The sequence below is a fragment of the Pimephales promelas genome, chromosome 1, assembly GCF_988280905.1.
Source record: "Pimephales promelas chromosome 1, fPimPro1.hap1.1, whole genome shotgun sequence".
NCBI classification, from domain to species: domain Eukaryota; kingdom Metazoa; phylum Chordata; class Actinopteri; order Cypriniformes; family Leuciscidae; genus Pimephales; species Pimephales promelas.
The window spans coordinates 21,883,949-21,904,503 of NC_142769.1; the positions used below are offsets into that span (position 1 = coordinate 21,883,949).

Consider the following 20,555-nt stretch of genomic DNA (forward strand, 5'->3'; position numbering starts at 1 on the left):
TCAGTGAGGTAGATGCCCTGCCCCTGCCTATATATGATCTACATCCCATATAACATGTCCACATTAGAATAGTGCTAATTTCAATACACAAGTGAATGTGTGTGTTTTAAAGTTTATTATTATTATTATTTACAAAGCTTGGGGTCAGTAAGATTTGTCCAAAAGAACTGAATGTTTTTATTCAGCAAGGACACATTAAATACATCAAATATGACAGTAAAGACTTGTACATTGTTACACACAAATATACAATAAATGCTGTTCTTTTGAAGTTTATATTAATCCAAGGATCCTGATAAAACAGGTATAAATGACATTGTTATTACACACATATATTACATTACATTAAAATATATATATTTTTTAATTTGTAATATATATTCCTATTAATATATAATATATTCCTGTTGATTCAGTAACTGCTCTGCTGATTCCGTGAGTTTTTTTTTTTTTTTTTTTGAGTGAGGGATTGGTTAGACTTTCTCAAGCTTGTGAGTTTTTCCGATTCATTAAAAAGAACCAGCTCATAAGAGGGATTTGTTTGTGAATCAGACCATGCTAATCACACTGAATGTTCATTTGTTTGTTTGTTGCTAGTCCGTTCTGTTGCTTTTTGTATGCAGTTCATGAGGACAACTCAACATAGGCATTCCTCATGCGTCATTGTTGGACACATCACAAGTTCCCTCTAAAGAGAACCACTTGCAGGAAAGTTCAGAAATTTGGTACACAGGGAGAGGACAGTCCGAATATTAACCATACGATTTGAGTCTCTAACTCAATCTCTCTAGCGCCACCAACTCTCCAAATTTGCGCTAACGTTCATGCCAATTTTTTTTCTCTGATTCCTTGGCTTCTGATTCGATTGAACCCCATGACGTCATTATCATCAAGGACATTTTCTTGCCATTATTTAACAGTAGTCTATTTCACAGCTCACTCAAAAATGAAAACGACTTGATCATTCACTCAGTGGAAATATTCAGTGTCCTGCAAAAGCGACAAAGCCAAACAAGTTTGGAACAACATGAGAATGAGTAAATTAAGACAGAATTGTTAGGTGAACTATCCCCTTAGTAAAAGACTAAACCTGATGTCTTACAATTGACTGTTTTGTCCTTTGAACACTAATACACTTTAGGCTGGATGTAAGCAGCAGGGGGACACGTATGAAGCAAATTACACCCCAGTTACTCATTTGCTCCAAAATGCCAATTACCGATTTGGACTGACTCATTTGTGGCCTACATTAGTTTGCATATTCCCAGTCAGATACAGCAAGTGCTGACAACCAGCACTTATTCTGGCATGCCCTTCAGCTCAGATAGCACATGTTATATGAGATCTAGCCAATCGGAGAAAGGCTACGGAAAATGATCACCAGCCAGATATTTAAAGGAGCGCGTGATCCCTTTTTTGTCTAAAGAATCCCAGATATTAAAAGAGCCTGTGAGCACTCCTATAGGTGTAAATGAAAGAATGTATACAGTATATAATTCCTACTGTTCGGTCCACTCTATCTGCCTCTGCTTGGCTACCTCATTTTACCAGCATGCCCGCTGAGCACACTTCACTCCACCCCTCAAATTCCTATCAATAAAGAGTGCTACAGCTCATAATGCAGTGCCTTTGAAAAAACGCAGGGGTTTAAATGTTCCTTTACCTATCTCTCCCTTCCCCCTCCGTTCCATCCAGCAGAGGGGCCGTTAAGGGGTCCGGGCAGCACGGTTGTGCTGGATTTGTCTGGCCATGCCCAGTTCAGATGCATTAATCCAAACTCTCATTCTCTGCAATTTCCACACTTCCTTCCTGCGCTGCGCCCCGCACCATATGTTCCCAATCGCAAACGGAGGAAAGGTGCTTCTTCCTCCAACCTTGAGCCTCCTCCGAGGAACTAAGGCACACAAGCCAAATAGATGAGAAATTTATCTTCCTCATAAAAAAGGGCCAGACTGCTGTGGGGCTTGCGGAGTAAATCCAAGAGATTTCCCTTCCTCTAACACATAATTAAATTGAGTTGTGTTAGAGCACACATTAAACGGCATATCTCTCCCACTTCCCCCTCCTTGCGTTTCATAGGACAATGTGTGGCATTAACTTAACTGAACTGTCTTCTCAAAGGAGCCTGATAACAAATCAAAACCATCATGCTTCACCTCAGGGCTAGGTGGTAAGACGTTATAGAAATCTGTCGATCAGTTGAATATTTTGCATTTGTGGTCGACAGATGTTTATTTTTTATATGGCCAATGCCGATACTGATAACTAGAGAACTTGGTAAACAATGGCCAATGAGTATAATAATACAATTTAATGATGGCAAATAATTGTTTAAATTATGTTAACTTGGATTTTACAAAAACTTTTACACATTTGACTAAAATATTTGACAACAGAACCCCAAGAGTACTGGATTATAGCCAACTTACATGTGTATCAGTTATTTTATAAAGTTTAGGTTTTGTTCAAGTATTATTTATTCCTAGCCTGGGAAAACCCAGACAACTCAAAATGCGTAGAGATAAAACGCCACTTGACTTGAAAGTGGCGTGTATGTTTACGCAAAAGTCATGATGTCATGTTGGATTTGAAGAGTGACTGCGGGGACAGTTTGTGTTTTATGCTCACAAAGGCTATATTCATTTGACTAAAAATCAACTAAAAACATTACTACAAATTAAAATATATGTTTTCTATTGTAATATATTTTAAAATGTAATTTATTCCTGTGATGCAAAGCTGAATTTTCAGCATCCTTACTCCAGTGTTCAGTGTCACATGATCCTTCAGAAATCATTTTGATATGCTGATTTGCTGCTCAAGAAACATAATACTTAAATCTGTGTTGAAAACAGTTTTGCTGATTTATAATATTCTTCTGGAAAACATGATACAACTTTTCAGGAATCTTCAGAAGTTTAAAAGCGCAGTATTTATACTGAAATAGTTTTTTTAATGATTTATAAAAAATTACTCATTCCATGATATGCCTACCCCAAGCTCTTAAAAAGAGAATAAGAAGTGAGAAAGACAGAGGGTCGTATGTAAAGCGCTATTTTATCAGACGAGATGTGCCTATGATTACTGCTGATTCTCAAGCATGCGCTGGATGCGTCCAACACGCTGTGCACAAAAGGATTACGCTGTCACCCCCGGGTGCTTGCAATCAAGGCGGTGTTTATTGCATCAGGAAGATTTATTTTTATTGAGCTGCTCATTAGCAGGGTTTAATCAGAGCCCTATCTTATGACTGTTCTAACACTGATATCGCATCGCTCATCAGCCGGGCCCGAGAAAAAGCAAACAAACTCGATCCTTCCCGCTCTGCAACTTTCAGCCTCTTCTCCATCACATACAAGGACGCCACCATGAATATGAATGAATCACGAAGAGATATGCAAAGGCATGTGAATATTACCAGCAAACACACTCAACAAATGCAGCAGATGCAGGCATGTGCTTTGACGCCACAAGGCCATTACTGAGGGAATTTCAACATAGGCTTATTGGAAAACGTGCCTCTACCCACATTTTTGCAAAACTCAAAAAATGTATACATAAAATTCACTGCAGTTGTCAGCTGAAAAAAAAAACATTAGTGACAGTAAAACGTCAAAAACTTGAATTCCTTTTTTACACAAATCATAATTACAGGGCCAGATTATCAATTAATAAAGACTTATTTTCCAGCACAATACTATGTTATGGCATCAAAACGCTTTTAGTGCGTCATTTGTAATTCACTTTGATGTTTGCATCACATAATTAGTATGGCTATTTAGATGTAGTAGCCTAACTTGCTAGGTAGCTCAACAGGTACAGCCTTGTACGTGTGTGATACAGAGCACTCGGTTACTAGTCCAGCGAAACACAATAAAAGAGCTCACAGATACCACTTTTCCACTGACGTGGTTCGCGTTCCTGTTCCGGCTCTCGGTCAGTTCTCATACGTGCGAACTGTAGCCTGTCGCGAGCGAGGTCTTAAAACTAACAGTGTATGTCCAGGTGTATGCACAGGCAGAACGGTTTTGTTTTTCACAGTATCGGTGTAGTGACTCTACGACTTGTAGAAGCCAGCTAAAATGATTTGGTTTCTTCTAGAGATGCTGGAATTGGCCGATTTTCACGTGAACGGTCATTACCGGTGACCCAGCCGATGTCAAGTCTGACATATGCCGATTTTATGCCGGTCAAATGCAGTCGGGCGCTGCATGACATCTCACAACAAAACCACCACACGTGCACATGAATTGCGGCCATTTCAAACCGCAAACGTGAGCAGCGCGTATTATTTCCGGCATACATGTAAATCAGTGAGTGCATTCACACCAGGAGCAGGAGCAGCGGTGAAGCGGGTGTTTCGTCGCAGAGTCTATTTTTGCTGCGCTGCTCACGCTCAATTAAAGTGAAAGCACACTTTTGATGGACAAAAAAAGTGTCGAAAATGCACAGAATTCGCATATCTGGTGTGTTTTAACAAGAACTGGAGTATATGACTAAAAAGAAAATGAATTTTCTTTTTGAAATGAACACATTTTTTTAGTTGTATATTGGATGTGAAAAGAAGGATATGGTTCTTCCATGACATTGCACTTTAGATGTGTGTGAATTTCCTACACCAGGAGTAATTTATATAGTCCTGTTTTATACAACACGTTCTCATCCTAGGGCGTCATATAGTGACACTTTTGAAATTTCGTCTAAATCCAACACACATGGCACTCTTTAACGTCAATATAACACGCTAGGGCTGCAACTAACGATTATATTGATAATCGATTAATCGGACGATTATTTTTTCGATTAATCGATTAATCGGATAAAAAAATTATATTTCATTTTTTTGTTTATTATAACTAAATAAAACCCTAAAACCCTAAAAACCACTCTTTTGTGTGTTAAACAATCTAATAAAAAAAAAATATATGAACATAACCTATGACAAAAATGCTATTGTAAACTAGATTAGTGGATAACTCAGCAAAACTTAGCCTAGAAATATCACAAGTGCACAATAATTTTATAAAATCTGAACATTTAGTGAAAAAAACATTCCTTAGTGGGGAACAAATAAGAGACAATAAGTGTAGCACTAACTCTGGTAAAACGTACACATTGCTCTTTGTATTGTTGTTATACATTCATGAAAAACATCTTAAAAATCAGATGCACAGCTGTTTTGTGAGGAAGCAAAATATAATAGATAGGACAGAACAAGAAAGGCTATTAATAAGCTTTCATTGCGCAAAAGTATTATGACATGATCATGAAAGAGCTGCACAAAGTGCTTATGCGCATCGCGAGCGCTGAATGATGCGCTTGAAGCAACACGGAGTCACAGGGCGGCGCGCAGCTCTTCAGTGTCCACCGCATTAAAGTTAAAAGCACCAAGACTGTGTATTATACAGTATCTATGCAATAGTTTATTAAGCCTTTTCTTTTAACAGTTTTAAATTTCGAGGTTAGGCTACTGTGCACGTCGTGAAGAACAATTATACTGCGCTGACTCTACTATAGTGTTGTGAGCTAACAGACAGTAGAAAGTGATTAAGTTACAGCAATAAAAGACTAGCGAGATAGAAACCATCCTAGACGTTTATCTACGGATCAATTATAATAATAACATTGAATCATCTTGGAAAGAGTTTCATCATGTTAACTGTTGTAACGCGACGCGAATAGAGAATGACTGACAGCCGCAGTGGAGGGAAAAGCTTAGGTTAACTTGAATTTAATGACTTAAATATACATTTCTATCTCACATTATACTATAGTATGGCTTCATAAAGCATACACGATTAACGTAGGTCACCTATTTTGGTTTCAAAACGGCGAATTTGCCGAAAGGTGAATGATTTTCGGGTATGCTGCATATTGATAGCGGTTTCCTGATGCCCGCAAATTAGTTCAAACTCACGGAATCAAGAGTGCGCATGCGAGACAGAAGATAATGTGCTCCAAACCGTCCGTGTTGCGCGCGCGAGACAGGGTAGAGCGGCGAGGGAGAGAGACTGCGTGTGTGCCTCATGAAGACGCATTTAGCATGTAAACAATCCCCGTGACGTAATCAGACCAACTAATCGATAATGACATTCGTTGACAACGATTTTCATAATCGATTATAATCGATTTTATCGATTAGTTGTTGCAGCCCTATAACACGCACAGAGCTTTGTTCAGTTATGGGTAGGTTTAGTTCTGGGATAGGTTTGGGGTTACACCACTAGGCGCCTTCTGGCCCATATATATATCTGCCTCTCATATTGACGCTAAAGGGTGCCATGTGCGTTGGATGTAGACGAAATGTCAAAAGTGTCATGATGCCTTGGGATGAGAACGGGCTGGTTTTATAGCGAATACGGTTCAGAAATGTTCCATGCAAAATGTAAAATGTTCTACCAAAAAAAAAAGAGAGAAAATAAATATTTGTGTGTGCTGTAAAGTGGTATGAAAAAATGAAATCGGTATCGGCGGGTCAAACTCTGAAAAATCGGAAATCATAAACGACCATAGAAAATTGTAATCGGTGCATCTCTAGTTGCTTCAGCAATGCATTTTTATTTTTGTTTGTCATTGGTTGCTTTTGTTAACACCATCAGTTAGGTTTAGTATAGGTGGTACGTTATCAAATGCAATACAGCATTAACCTTTTAGCGCCACTCACCAGACATTTCGTTTACGAACGGCGCGCTTGTTCACTTGCTTTGAAGTAATAGCGAATATTAAAAAGCACGTGGTTAACAGAAAAAAAAAGGCCGGTAAAATCGATTCCGTATTTTCGAAACTTGTGTTGGTTGGTCCGATCAATTATGCGATCGATTTTCAAACAGTGACAGCCCTAGTCGCTATACGTACAACAATCAACAAAATAAAACGATGCCAAATTCATGTTCATCTGCTTCTAATGGACGTCACGAAATAAGAATGCCCCCACAGACACACTGACACATTTCCTAATGAGCTTGGAGTTAAGGAATATGCTTTGTAATGGCAATAATTAAAGTGAATAAGTAAAATCCTCATTCTCGCACCATGGATCAGGATAAGCCGTCACAGAAGTGCACTCAGACGTCATTCTCCCCTGGGGTCGGCTGGAGGAGCACAGGGTTCTGCTAGGGGAGCTCACGCACAGCAGCCAAGCCTAACAGACAGCACGGCCAAACCAGAAGAGCGGCCTCGTACCTCTTCTGTCTTCCACAAGAAAACCACCATCCCTGGTCATCCTTCTTAATGGCAGGACAGAGTCAAGGGTACTCCGACATAAAGAAAAACACTTATCCTCCCATGAAGAGGAGTAAAAGGAAACGACAGCGCGATATTAATGATGTAATAAACTGATTGATAGCCAATAGGAGCTTATGACCACTGCCCTCAGAGATCCCATCTGTCACTGGGAGAACCGAGCCAAAATGACACGGGCTATAACACATGCTAGCTTTCTATCGATTAACTCTCTCTGGCCCTGGGCGGGGGGAAAACACACTGACACTTAATCGCAAGGTAAAGAGAAGAGTCTCAACACTGCCAAGAGCGATTCGGCCTACTATCACAATCTTTCCCAGACAAACCACGAACACATGGAGCATTTATCATCATTATGACTGGAAGCCGAGGCTCTTAAAGCCGAATCAAATGTCGGTTTTGAAGCACAGCCCGAAATAAGGCTAAAGCTGAGATCCACAAACAGACTAACATTATTATAGTTCATTTGATTTGACACTGGGACTTGTAAATGTGACAATTTTCATACATTAAAGGAGAACAATGTCATCACAGTAATTACCATGGTAGCAAACAAGCACAAGGCTCCACAATGCAAATCGGAGAGCTTTGCAGAAGCTTTAGCCGGAGTACATCATCTTTAATTTATTACTCCAAATCCTTCAAAAGACAAATTAAAAACGAGGAACAAATCAGTGGTACACACTAATCCTCAAGTCTTTTTCAAGAGAAGAGATTGAACTTCAATTTGATTGGTATTTTGCACAGTAGGATAGAGAGGAAAAAATCATTTCAGACTCCAGTCCTAAAAATACCAGGCCATGTTAAGTGCAAATGTGCTCACGACTCAATCTATACATGGAGGGAGGCTGAGCTGGCTACTACAGAGGATTAGGACCCACACTACAATGTTCTTGCCATCAGCGTTTTGTGTATCTAAAATGGAAATCCTGATAGAAGCATCAGGGCATGGGTCACGTACAGCCCAGTACTCGTTCGCTGACTCTGCCTGTCACACGCAGCGAGTTTTTGGAGTGTATATTGGTGACCCCATCAACAGCGCTATATTCTTTACATGACGAACTAGTTGTTTATTTGCCGAGTGCGAGTCAGCGTGAAGGAGCATCTTATTTTAGCCCACTTCACCACCTGCACAGCAGGGCTGGACCCGGCCGAACCGCTCGAACCCGGCTCTTGTCGCTCCGAGAGGTGAAAGTTTTTCAGTGAACATGGGAGGGATGGAGAAGTCATGCTTAATGAACAGAGGAGATAGATAGCAGCCTTCTGAACGACAGGGATACAGAAGGCTTATCGGACATGTTTGAGAGATTGATCAAATCTATTTATACAGACGTATCTGAGAAATGGTGCGGAACGTCATAAATATCGTTTTAAAGGGATAGTTCACACAGAAACTAAAATTATTTACTTACCCTCATGCCATTGCAAACATGTATGACTGTCTTTCTTCTGGAGAACAGAAAAGATTGGTAACCAAACCGTTTAGGTGACCATTGACGATTTCTCAAAATTGAGAATCGGTTTGGAAGGACATTTCCATTATAAAGCCTATTTCTATTTAAAAAAAAATTAATAATAATAATAGATTAGATTACTAGAAAGTAATTTTGCAACTATATGAGCATCACAGCTCAACATCTAACTGATTTGCCAACAGTCTGAAATTAAATGGACAAAAAAGATCTGATACTCTCTTAATTTTAATAAGATTTTTTTTTATATTCAAAGAGGACACATAACTTCAATCCCTGTGGATCATGCTGAGTGGACCAAATGGGCCAGTTCTTACGGTCCACGCTGTGCCATCTCCTCAGAGAGCTCAGAAAACCACAGGGACACTAAGAGATCAAAAAGGTCATTATGCACCCACTCATGCCAAATATCTGTTCTCTTATTCCCAGTTGAAGTCTGCTCACTCTCAGAAACAGTCCTGCTGGTGCTCACCGAGGCCAGGCGGAGTGTGAACGGCTGCAGGCTGTTGGGGCATCACAGCAAGATGACCCTCAGAACAGGTTTGTGGGGTTAAAAGAACAAAAACTTGGCAATACATACAAAAGTAATTCAGTGGCTCTTGAAAAACTACAATAATAAAAGCTACACTACCTTACCTTAGTGTAAAGCTACACTACCGTGTTTGTTAGGGTGGGGCAGTATGACGATACATATCATTACCGAGGGATAAAACATCTATAGTTAGAGATTTTGCTATATCGTGTATTGTAAATATATATGCTTTTAAGCTTGGTAAAGTAAACTTAAAGTAACAGCGGCCTAAAATACCTACCTGCTGCTCTGTATCATTAATGTGATTCAAATAAAAGAAAAAATAACTTACATAAGCTTTAATAAGACTTAATTTCTATTTAATCCATACAGTGAAGACTATGCAATATTTTTTAATAGATGTAATAGATTATTACATTTCTGTACTAGTTCTAAACAAATGTTAAATAAACCTATCGTACATGAAAACATATTTTTGTTGTAGTGTAATTGTCTTATTGTTTGTAATTAGCTTTTCAATAAGAGGAATTAGCTAAAATAACAAAAAATAACTATTGTGATTGTGAAATAAATTTTCTCATGTCATGAAATAAGAATTTGGTCATATCGCCCATATTCTTGGGTTTTTGTCTAAATATAGTTATTCAGATCTACTTCAATTTTTTATTTACATTTACAAAATTCATAAGGTATATTTCAATGAATTCACGACTTTTAAATAATTTAAAAGTGCAAAAATCATAATTTAAATTCTAAGACTGTACTAGACCTATATAACTGACAAACAATGAAAAGAAAAAAGATAGTGAGAGTAGCAATGATTCATATCATGGACAAGCATCATGATGATTCTGAAATAACTGAGGTTTTGATTAGTACTGATGGGCATGTTGGGAGACATTATGGATGCACCTGCAAAATATTTCTGGTGCCTCACTGAGTCCTGGGCGAATACTTTAAAATTGAATTCTGAGGTACGGTTTAAGCTCGCAGCACCCTAATCTTGTTTCCACATAGAGTAGGACTTGGGTCAGATATGTAATGAAATTGGAATGTGATGGAAAGTTGATCTCTCATAAAGAAAGGATGATGTGGCTCCGCCCACAGCCCTTCAGCTCCAACGGGGATTAATAACTCCAGGGATTTCCCCCTCCAACTCTCAATATCAAAACCCCCTTTCACAGTTACTCATCTCTGCCCAAATAAAACAGCGGTTCAAAATTTCACAACCTGCCCTCTTGCTGACTGTAACAGTTGTTGAAGAGCAAGTCTTTTAATTTGCTATTGCCATAAATAGGCTATAATGAGTTTGCCGCATCTGTCGAAGACGATGGCGGGAAGGGTACGGTTAAAGATGTCTTCCGCTAAGACTCTCAGCATCAGCTCAACTCCTGCTAGAACACTGACATTAGTGCGAGTTCAGTTCGGCCTAAGGCTAAATCACTGGTGGATGCAGCCACGACTGTCAACATGCATTTACTAACACACAAAAAGGAAAAACACAAATAATAAAAAAAATGTTTGTCTACATAAACGTAATTAAAAATGCAATAACTTCCTCTGAAATGACTTTCCTTTTCCACTTTGAGGACAATAGCTAAACATCTCTCAATGGCTCCCCTCCAACCATGTGTCTGCTTCTAGATGGAACCATCAAACAATTGCCTGAATTATTACAAAAAATACATAAGTATTAACATATTTTTTACAACTTGTTGAGAATTTAAATGCAATAGCCAATCAAAGTGTTGAAGTTATTCAGAACTTACTCAATACTACTCAAAATGCCTGAGATTTTGTTCAGCGTGAGCTTATCGACCGAGTGCTTGTGAATCTTTTCATTAGAACCGGCAACAAAGTATAAACGCAATGTAAATAAGAGATTGAATGTGTAAATGTAGAAAGATTCACTGATTTTAATGGGAGTTTTCACAAGAGTGCAGAACTCAATTATTGAGCTCACGCTGAACTGAGGTGATTTACAGCTTCAGTGATTATGTGCTATTGACTAGCTTTCAGTACGCAGCTCAGTCAAATTTGAATAAAAGTTTTATTTTTCATGCTGCTAAGTACACACACTACAACGTTTTGGGAGTATCACCAGTATTAAATGCAGATTTTAATCCAAAACCACAAGGATTGACATCCCTAGTGAAAAAAACCTACACCAAAATATATTTAAAATCCATTTTTTTCATACCAAGGATAGTAGGAATCTATTGACATATTTACCTATTTATCGCTTGAGACTTACTGATATAAATATTAGAATTAAACTTTATTTGGAGTACTTCTTTTCTGCACAATACACATGTCCTAATATTAAATCTAAAATGTGTTTAATATGACTATTAGTAAGGATAGTACAATCAATGTCACGGTCTTGAAATGCAAAATTTAAAGTGTACCTGAAGTATACTTGCAATAGTTACTTTAGCACATTAAAATATACTTAAAAAAATCTTTAGTTGGACTGCAGCACTATTTCTGGATGACTAAAGTGCATTATGTACAAAATTGGTTATTAAAATTGGTAAACCTTAAAGAAATTAAGGTTTTTGATTAAAACATTCCAGGATTTTTCTCCATATAATGCACTTTACTGGGAACCAGACTGTCCAAGGTTCAAAAAGACAGTTAATAACAGTTTCAGATGCAGCTTCAAATGTCTTTAAAACGACACTAGACGATGAATAAGGGTCTTATCATGCGAAACGATCGGTTATTTCAAAACTTATTCCAAAAATGTAACTTTTCTAAGGACAAATGCTAGCCTTGCTCCATTCTGTGAGGTGCGTTTGTAACGTCACGTAATACGTAATTACGTTCAAAAGGTCACGGGTGACGTAGTCGTAAGTACAGAGTCAGTGTTTACAAGTTGAACGCATAGGTTGAACGTGCAAACCAACTCAAACGCCGTTTATCAAAAAAAAAAAAAGGAATTAAAAGGTAAAACAACGATGTCGGACGATTTTGATTCTGTACTTCCGGCTACGTCGCCCGTGACCTTTTGAACGTAATTACGTATTACGTGACGTTACAAACGCGCCTCACAGAATAGGGCAAGGCTAGCATTTGTCCTTAGAAAAGTTACATTTTTGGAATAAGTTTTGAAATAACCGATCGGTTCGCATGATAAGACCCTTATTCATCGTCTGGTGTCGTTTAAAGACATTTGAAGCTGCATCTGAAACTGTTATTAACTGTCTTTTGGACCTTGGACAGTCTGGTGCCCAGTAAAGTGCATTATATGGAGAAAAATCCTGGAATGTTTTAATCAAAAACCTTAATTTCTTTTCGACTGAGGAAAGAAAGACATGGACATCTTGGATGACATGGGGGTGAGTAAATTATCAGCAAAAGTTTTTTCAAAAGTGAACTAATCCTTTAATGTATAATTTACTTCTAGCACTTCGTTGGGCCCAAATTCCCAAAAATAAAAGGAAACACTGCAAAAACATGCAAACAGAATTGGCGAATCAAATGGCCTAAGTGACTAACAGCTGGTATTCCAGGCATCTATTAAGGTTAGTCGAATAACACAGAGGATCTTTAACAGAACTTACTATTTCTTCTGGATAAGCATGAAAGCATGAGCGGACTTGCAAATGTTATTAAAAAAATCGTATTTTCTACTTGCAACAAATCAAAAATGGAACCCGATTCATAGAGATCCCATGTATTGTGTTCCCGTTGTCATTATTTTGTTTCACTTCCAATGACACACCTGAGACATCCAGCAAACTGCTCCAGAACAGATGTGAAAGTTTACAGCATCCCTTCCTTGTTTCAAACACAGCTGTCCTCCACAAGACACTTATTTATTCACCACGGCCAGAATAAACTCAGCTTTCTCAAATACATTGAAAGAATAACTATAATCTAAATATGCCCTAGTTTAATTTCCATTCTTTGAACTCACATCAAAGTTGTTGTCCCCCGCCCTCCCCCTCTAAAATCCAAATCAATCACCAAAAACGCCAACAAATCCGCTGTTGGGGGGAGGTTTGCTGAAACGCTGGAAAAGATGCACATGCCGTGCCAAGTAACCTGCCTTCAAAAGGGCCTTGATCGCTATGGCAACAGCATGATCTTCCATAACCAAGCCATGAGGTGACCTGAGGTACATAAAAGAGATGTCCAAAAACCCTCCCAGAATTCTCCCTGCCAGAGGAAGCCGCTGTTCTGACGGCATCACATGCGCAACATGGCCCAACGGTTCACAGAGCAAGCAGCAGGTTAGCTAAAAATAAACAGCCTCCTGTCAGAGAGAAGGGGTCCTTTACTTTTTAAAGAGCACAACAATAAGTTGTTTTTGCATAATATTAATAATATATTTTCCCACAGTTGATATGTCAGATTTCATACACGTCAGAAAAAAAATGTCGAAACAGTTTCTGTTAAATCCAGAAAGCTTGGTGTTAAGACTAAATGTTTCTGAAAGTGCAAGGGTGGATTAAAATGAATAATAACCAAAAAAAGAAGAAAAAAAAAAGAGAGATATGAATATAGAAACATCAGAAACAGAAGCTGGTTGAGGGAGTCTCAAGAGACAATGCCTTCCGGAGTTCAGAAACATAACAGGTTTGTTTCTTAACCAGAAACTACTGAAAGCCCGTTTGGTGGTTAAAGATGTGAAGCGCGTTTGTAACAATAATCCATTCTGAAACAAACGCACGCTTAAATGGGAGAGACTCCCGTCATTGTTTTAAACAAAACTCGCAAATCCGCAGAGAAACCTTTGATGATAAGCTGTGCTCAAGTGAGGTTTTGTCACCTTTAATATCTTCATTATACAGCAGGGCAGTTTTATTTTTCTTGCCTGAAATTATCCTAATATTTGAGGCTCTTTCGGAGTTCAGAGACTTTTTACAGAGAGGATATAAAACTGTGAATACTAATCATACAGATTCTTCCCCTCTCATTAATTATTAATCAGCAGATAAAGCCTTTTACTAATCCACAGACAATAAGGGGAGTGATGTCTGAGGTACAAGTTCAAAAAGCTCAAAGCCGAGCTAAACTCCAGACAGGAAAACTATCTGGGAATCTAAAATATAAATAAATAAAAGACTCCAGATTTGTTTGCTCATTTCTCATTTTTAAGTTATTTTAAAGAAGTAGAGAATTCTGATTATAATCATGTAAAATATTAATGCAAACAGTTTTAATACATTTTAAAATGTCATTTATTCCTATGATGGCAAAGCTGAAGCATCATTACTCCAGTCTTCAGTGTCAGTGATCCTTCAGAAATCATTCTAATATGCCGATTTTCTGCTCAAGAAAAATTTCCTATTATCATCAATGTTGAAAACAAATGTGCAGTTGTTTGTCTTTTTTTTTTAAACCATAATAGCTTTTTTTCCAAGATATAAATGTCTTTACTGTCATTTTTAATCAATTTAATGTGTCCTCGCGGAATAAAAGTTTTTTTTTTTTTTTTAATTGTACTGACCCCAAACTTTTGAATGGTAGTATATTTGCAACCATTTAATACAATTTATGAACTGATTTGACCTGCAATTAGTTGAAGTGTTGCCTCCCACATGAAGAGGCGCTGGGTGAGGTCTAACAGAGGAAGAGTTGTGTTTGCAGAAATATCCTCTGATGGCACTATTCCACTATTGTTAGTTTTAAATGCTTCTTGGTGGGTCTGTTTCAACAGCTTTTTTCCTGAAAAAAGCAAAGGACATTTATCTTTGCACAATGCAGCATGCCTGTATCACACAGCGGCTACGACATGAGAAATAACAGTGTTGGAGACAACAAAAGACAATTTTGTTATCAGCTAGGTGATACATGCCTCTCCGAGCTGTGGATGAAACAGAGGGCATATCACAGCGTTCCCACACAAGGAGTGCTCTTTACAAAGGCCTGACAGATTAGCGAGAAACATGACCAAACCCTTACTGCACATTTACACTATCAAAATCTCTTATACCAATTACTGATATGGACAATTCAAAGGAATAGTCGATACAGGTTCATTACGTTGAGCTTAATTGACATAATTTCTGTTATAATGCTGATTTCCATTAAATGTTTAATCTTCTGTTAAAAATAGGTTGAAAAACAGGACAGAACTTCACACAATAAGGGGTTTTCCATTCCAATGTACTACTTTTCCATTGATTTTCTACGTAAACGCGCTAGATGGACATGTATAACCGTTAGCTCACGTCTTGCATCTTTTGCAGCGCCTCGCGCATGAAGTGAAATCCGCCACTCAAGTTAAAGGTCTCGTTCTTTGAGATTGCATTTTTTAAACATTAGTTAGTGTGCAATGTTGCTGTTAGAACATAAATAATACATGTAAAATCATAAAGCTCAAAGTTCAATGCCTAGCGAGATATTTTAATTAACAGAAGTCCCCTTTAAAAGCCTACAGCGAACGTCCGGTTTGGACTACATCCCTCTACTTCCTTTTAAGGACGTAATTAGAACAGTTTTTTGACTAATCTCAGCCCACAGGAATACACAAAAGAGGGGGCGTGGTCTTGTTGAGCTCCGACGGAGAAGAGGAAGAGTAATAATAATTCGTCGACAAACCTATAAATTGATGTGAGGCAGTAATAATTTAATGTGCAGTAGTCACGTAACAATTAATTTTTAATAAATAAATTATTGTAATGCACGGCCACGATTTCTTTTACACAAAACACGGTAGCTTGTAAGGCTATATTCATGGTAAAAATGAAGTATGTTTATATAAAGTTGTTTGGATGAAAACAATTTCAAAAGAACTATACACAACAAAAAATGATTTAATTAGGAGGCATTACAGTAATTTTTGTATTTCTTTGCAGCAGATGTTTTCAACCTCCCTTGGCATTTTGTCACAGTTACCACATGTACAACTAACTATAAAACATATATTACTAATCAAAACTCGTGCACACATGTAACTAAGGTAGGAATAAACAATGGACTTATTTTAAAAATTCAACAACGCCATTGTTAATTGGACAGACGGAAAAAAGCATATCCCACAAGCTTTTATAACAGTTTGTAACATTTAACATTACAATTTAACCAATTAAAAGTAAGACCACTACTAAATAAACAGATTACCACTGTGAAACATCCTGCAAAAGTCGTGTTTGAACAGGTCCTAATCCATTATATTCATCTATGATTCAGGCTCAAATTGATATGTGTGAAAAATACTGTTTTTTTTACACGCGAAACATGAACACGTTACATTGCACAATGTAAACACGAAGAACATGAAGAACAGGACCTTTAAAGGAGTAGTTCACTTAAAGAAAAAAACTTTTGCTGATAATTTACTCACCCCCATGTCATCCAAGATGTCCATGTCTTTCTCTCTTCAGTCGAAAAGAAATTAAGGTTTTTGATGAAAACATTGCAGGATTTTCTCCATATACGTAATGGACTTCAGTGGGAACCAAACGGTTCAAGGTCCAAAAGACACTTTCAGTACAAACTGCAAACTGTTCAAAGGGCATTAAACGATTCCAGACGATGAATAAGGGTCTTATCAAGCGCAACGATCGCTCATTTAAAAAAATTAACGAAGTTTAAGTTTTATAAGCTCAAACGGTCGCATTCGTGACTCTCCTGTTCAAACTCGTTTATCGTTCATTTTGATGAACTTATAGCTTATAAAACTTTTTTTTTTAAATGAGCGATTGTTTCACTCGATAAGACCCTTATTCATCGTCTTTTGGACCTTGAGCCGTTTGGTGCCCAGTAAAGTGCATTATATGGAGAAAAATCCTGGAATGTTTTCATCAAAAACCTTAATTTCTTTTCGACTGAAGAAAGAAAGACATGGACATCTTGGATGACATGGGTTTTTTTTTTTTTTAAGTGAAAAAACTCCTTACTCCTTTAAAATTAGTTTAACTTTTCAACTTTTTAAAAAAAAACTTGTCTTAAGACCTAAGCGTAAGACTTAAGCGTAAGCTTCACTGCCCGTGTCTCGCATTCATATTTAAGGCAAAACTGCTTTCTGTGTGAACGGCCCTTAGTAAGTGATTTTTTCACACTAAAATCATGTTATAGTGTTCATGTTTTGTTTCTATAACTATAGAAACAGTGAGCATTTTCACGCTGACAAATTGTCCCAATTCCCTTCCATTGTAAATGCCTTCCTGTAACCAACAAAAAACAAAGAGGTAAGTTAAAATAATTGTTGTGTTGTCAACATTATGCCACAAATGCTGTTCTAAACTGGAAATAGTCCTTTCAATTCTTTATTTAGAGCCCATCCTCCTTATTTTTCAACAGGGGAAGTAAGCTGTTTTCTGTGAATGTGCGTGACCCATGGCTACCAAAGCGAATTACATATTGCCTCACATTCACCCATTCATTCCAGCAGGGGTTAGGCGTCTTGCTCATGGACACCTCGACACTTGGTCAAGTGAAACCGGGGATTGAACGACCAACCTTCCAGTTTGAAGACAACCTACATCAGGGGTGCCCAACCCTGCTCCTGACGATCAACTGTCCGGCACAGTTTATCTCCAACACTAATCAAACACACCTGAAGCAACCAATTAAGGTCATCAGGATCACTTGAAAATTAAAGGCAGGTGTGTTTGATTAGGGTTGGAGATGAACTGTGCAGGGCAGTCGATCGGCAGGAGCAGGGTTGGGCACTCCTGACCGACATGCTACCAGATACTATAGAGAAATAGAAAGAAAAGTAACAAAGTGCAGTAAACTAAACAGTAACAATGCTTGTACTACAAACCAATATGTTTATAAATAAGACAATACATTAAAATATTATGGTAAGAAATAGCAGTTTGCAATATTAAGCAGCATAAGAAGCCGTTTTGTACTGCTTAAAAGAAACATTCAATTAACAAATGCTCTTACATGAAAAATAAGGTATATATTTCACCTGATATAGTTCACCTCATAATCAGGACTGGCAAGCTTGAATTATCTAGCATTCAGACCCCTTTTGCAGCGACATCACAGTGTTAGCTGGAGGCAAAACAAAGGGAGAAACTGGAGGCGGCTAATACAAACCAGCACTGATTCGGCGACATAATAAGGAGCTTAAAATATTATTATTATAATTAAATGTCATCTTGTGTTGTTGGGTGGAAGAATCGAAGGAGTACTGGCTCCAATTTGAAATTTTATTGCATAATGTTTCCTAAACAATTGTGAATCATCTATGATTGCATAGCCTACATTGTTGTGTTTGATTGTACCTAGACTTTTTGAAGAACCTGGTAAGAAAGAATAATCAAATACATAGTTAAAAAATTAATTTGCTGTCTCTGGAATCTAGAAAATATTTACATTATTAAAATTGCACTGTAATGTCACTCTTTACATGGTCGTCTTCTGACCTTGGCGCACTGTAAAAAAATATCTATTTTCAAGATTTGTTATCACAACATTTTGTCTTTTGTCAAATCAACTTAAATAATTTATTTAGTTCAGATAACTTATTATTTTGAGTTTCTGATTATTAAATCAATCTCCTTCATTGATTAACTCACTTTTTCTATTTTAATCAACTTAAAATTTTAAGGCAACTAGGTTACTTCATTTTTTAAGTTAAACCAACAATATTTTTTTTTACAGTGTACCCCACAACACAAGTCTTGTACGTGACCTTTCAACACAGTCATAGGCATCTAAAGGTTTATATGTCCTCAATTTCTCTTTAGGCATGGTTTCTCAGGTTGGTGTAGATGTCAGGCCACTCAACCGAGGTGACGTTAATCCTGTCAGATCGTCCATCCACTCCACTGAGTGAGCATGTATGGGTCAGCCAATCTGGTTCCGCCCGTTAAAATTAACTTTTGCAAATAACAACTGGACAGTGAGTGACATTACACATTAAGATAAAATCTGATTTTCTGCAGTCATTTAAAAAAAAAACTAACAAAACTTGCAAACTAGCGTTAGTGAAGGGGTGAAGGGAATCGTTCTGCCGCCACCGAAGCTCCGCCCACAAAAAAAACGTCACCATGTTTACAAAGGGCTCCATAGATGGATACAGCAAAATGGCTTCTCTTTACTATCTTGATGCTTCACAAATACAAATCTCTGAGAGTGCTTGAAATAAAACACCCACAGCGTTTCCAAACCATCTCTGAAACACTGCTGTTTTGAGTAAGATGTGTCAACAAAACAAATAAGAGATGTTTTTATCCCTTAAAAAAATATCACAGCACATCAGAGCCAAAGACTAATTATGAGATCACATACGTAAACTTTTCATTTATTAAAAGGTTTACAAAAGCATCTCGGCTGTGCTGCTATTCAGTAATCCACTAAAAGTGTGTCCTCGACAGCAGAAGAGTGTAACAAGGGCTCTGCTTTGTTGCTTTACATAAAACAAGCATTGAGATTGAATAAGGCTTGATTGTTTCCTCCTTCTACGGCACATTAGACAATAGATGATCTTTACAGCAACGTTTAGTCACCTATGACAGGATATATAGTGTATAAACAGACTATCACAAACATGCATCTTCTGGACCTATAGAAAAGCTAGTGATCTGTCTTGCTTAACTGTGTATACACACACACACACACACACACATACACACATATATATATATAGAGGTAATTGGGCTGGGGCTCTCATGGGCTCAGCCCCAGTACGACTCATTTATGTCCTGATGTGCCTGTTTGCAGTCAGTTGCTTACTGGAAATTATGTCACATAAAATTTGATGAAAGTAATGCTTTTTAAAACATATTTCTGACACTAAATGAAAGATTTTTGAAATGGCATGTGTATTTTGTCTTGGCGGAGCTGAGATGAGAACAATCGGAACATAGCCGTTTTCTTGTTCAGCTGCTTAATCTCGTTGTCAGACGACCATGATCGCGCATGCGCATCTAGGTGACACGGATAAATGTACGCAGCAATATATAATGAATGTTCCTAGGAGATCCGTAGATTCGCGCGACGTGGAAGCGTGCAAAAGTTCCAGAAATGTACAAAAAGTGCCCTGGCCTTGAATGACAACGAGAGGAAAATAAGACTAAATCAAAATGAAACACCCACGACTAGGTCGACCATGTGATTTTTCTCAAAAGATGTTTTGAGCATTTTACTTCAGACACCGGATTATCAGCAAACTGCCAAGATGACTGTTAGCTCGCTAACGTTACTCAAAATTAACTAGCAATCTATTCAGTCAGCATTTGTGTTTGATCTGTGTGAATTACAGAAATATATTTCTCCGCAAAGTGCCATTTAATGGTTTATTTTTTTTAAATGAATAATATATACACACACACACACACACACACACACACACACACAGGTTAGCTGCTCTATAAAGGCTAAAAAAACAACAACTG

General features: G+C 37.7%; 1 protein-coding gene across 5 annotated transcripts in view; it reads right to left on the minus strand.

Moving 5' to 3' along the window:
- Positions 1–20,555, minus strand: part of tcf12 (transcription factor 12) — a 125,660-nt gene that overhangs the window by 102,960 nt on the left and 2,145 nt on the right. The window lies entirely within an intron of this gene.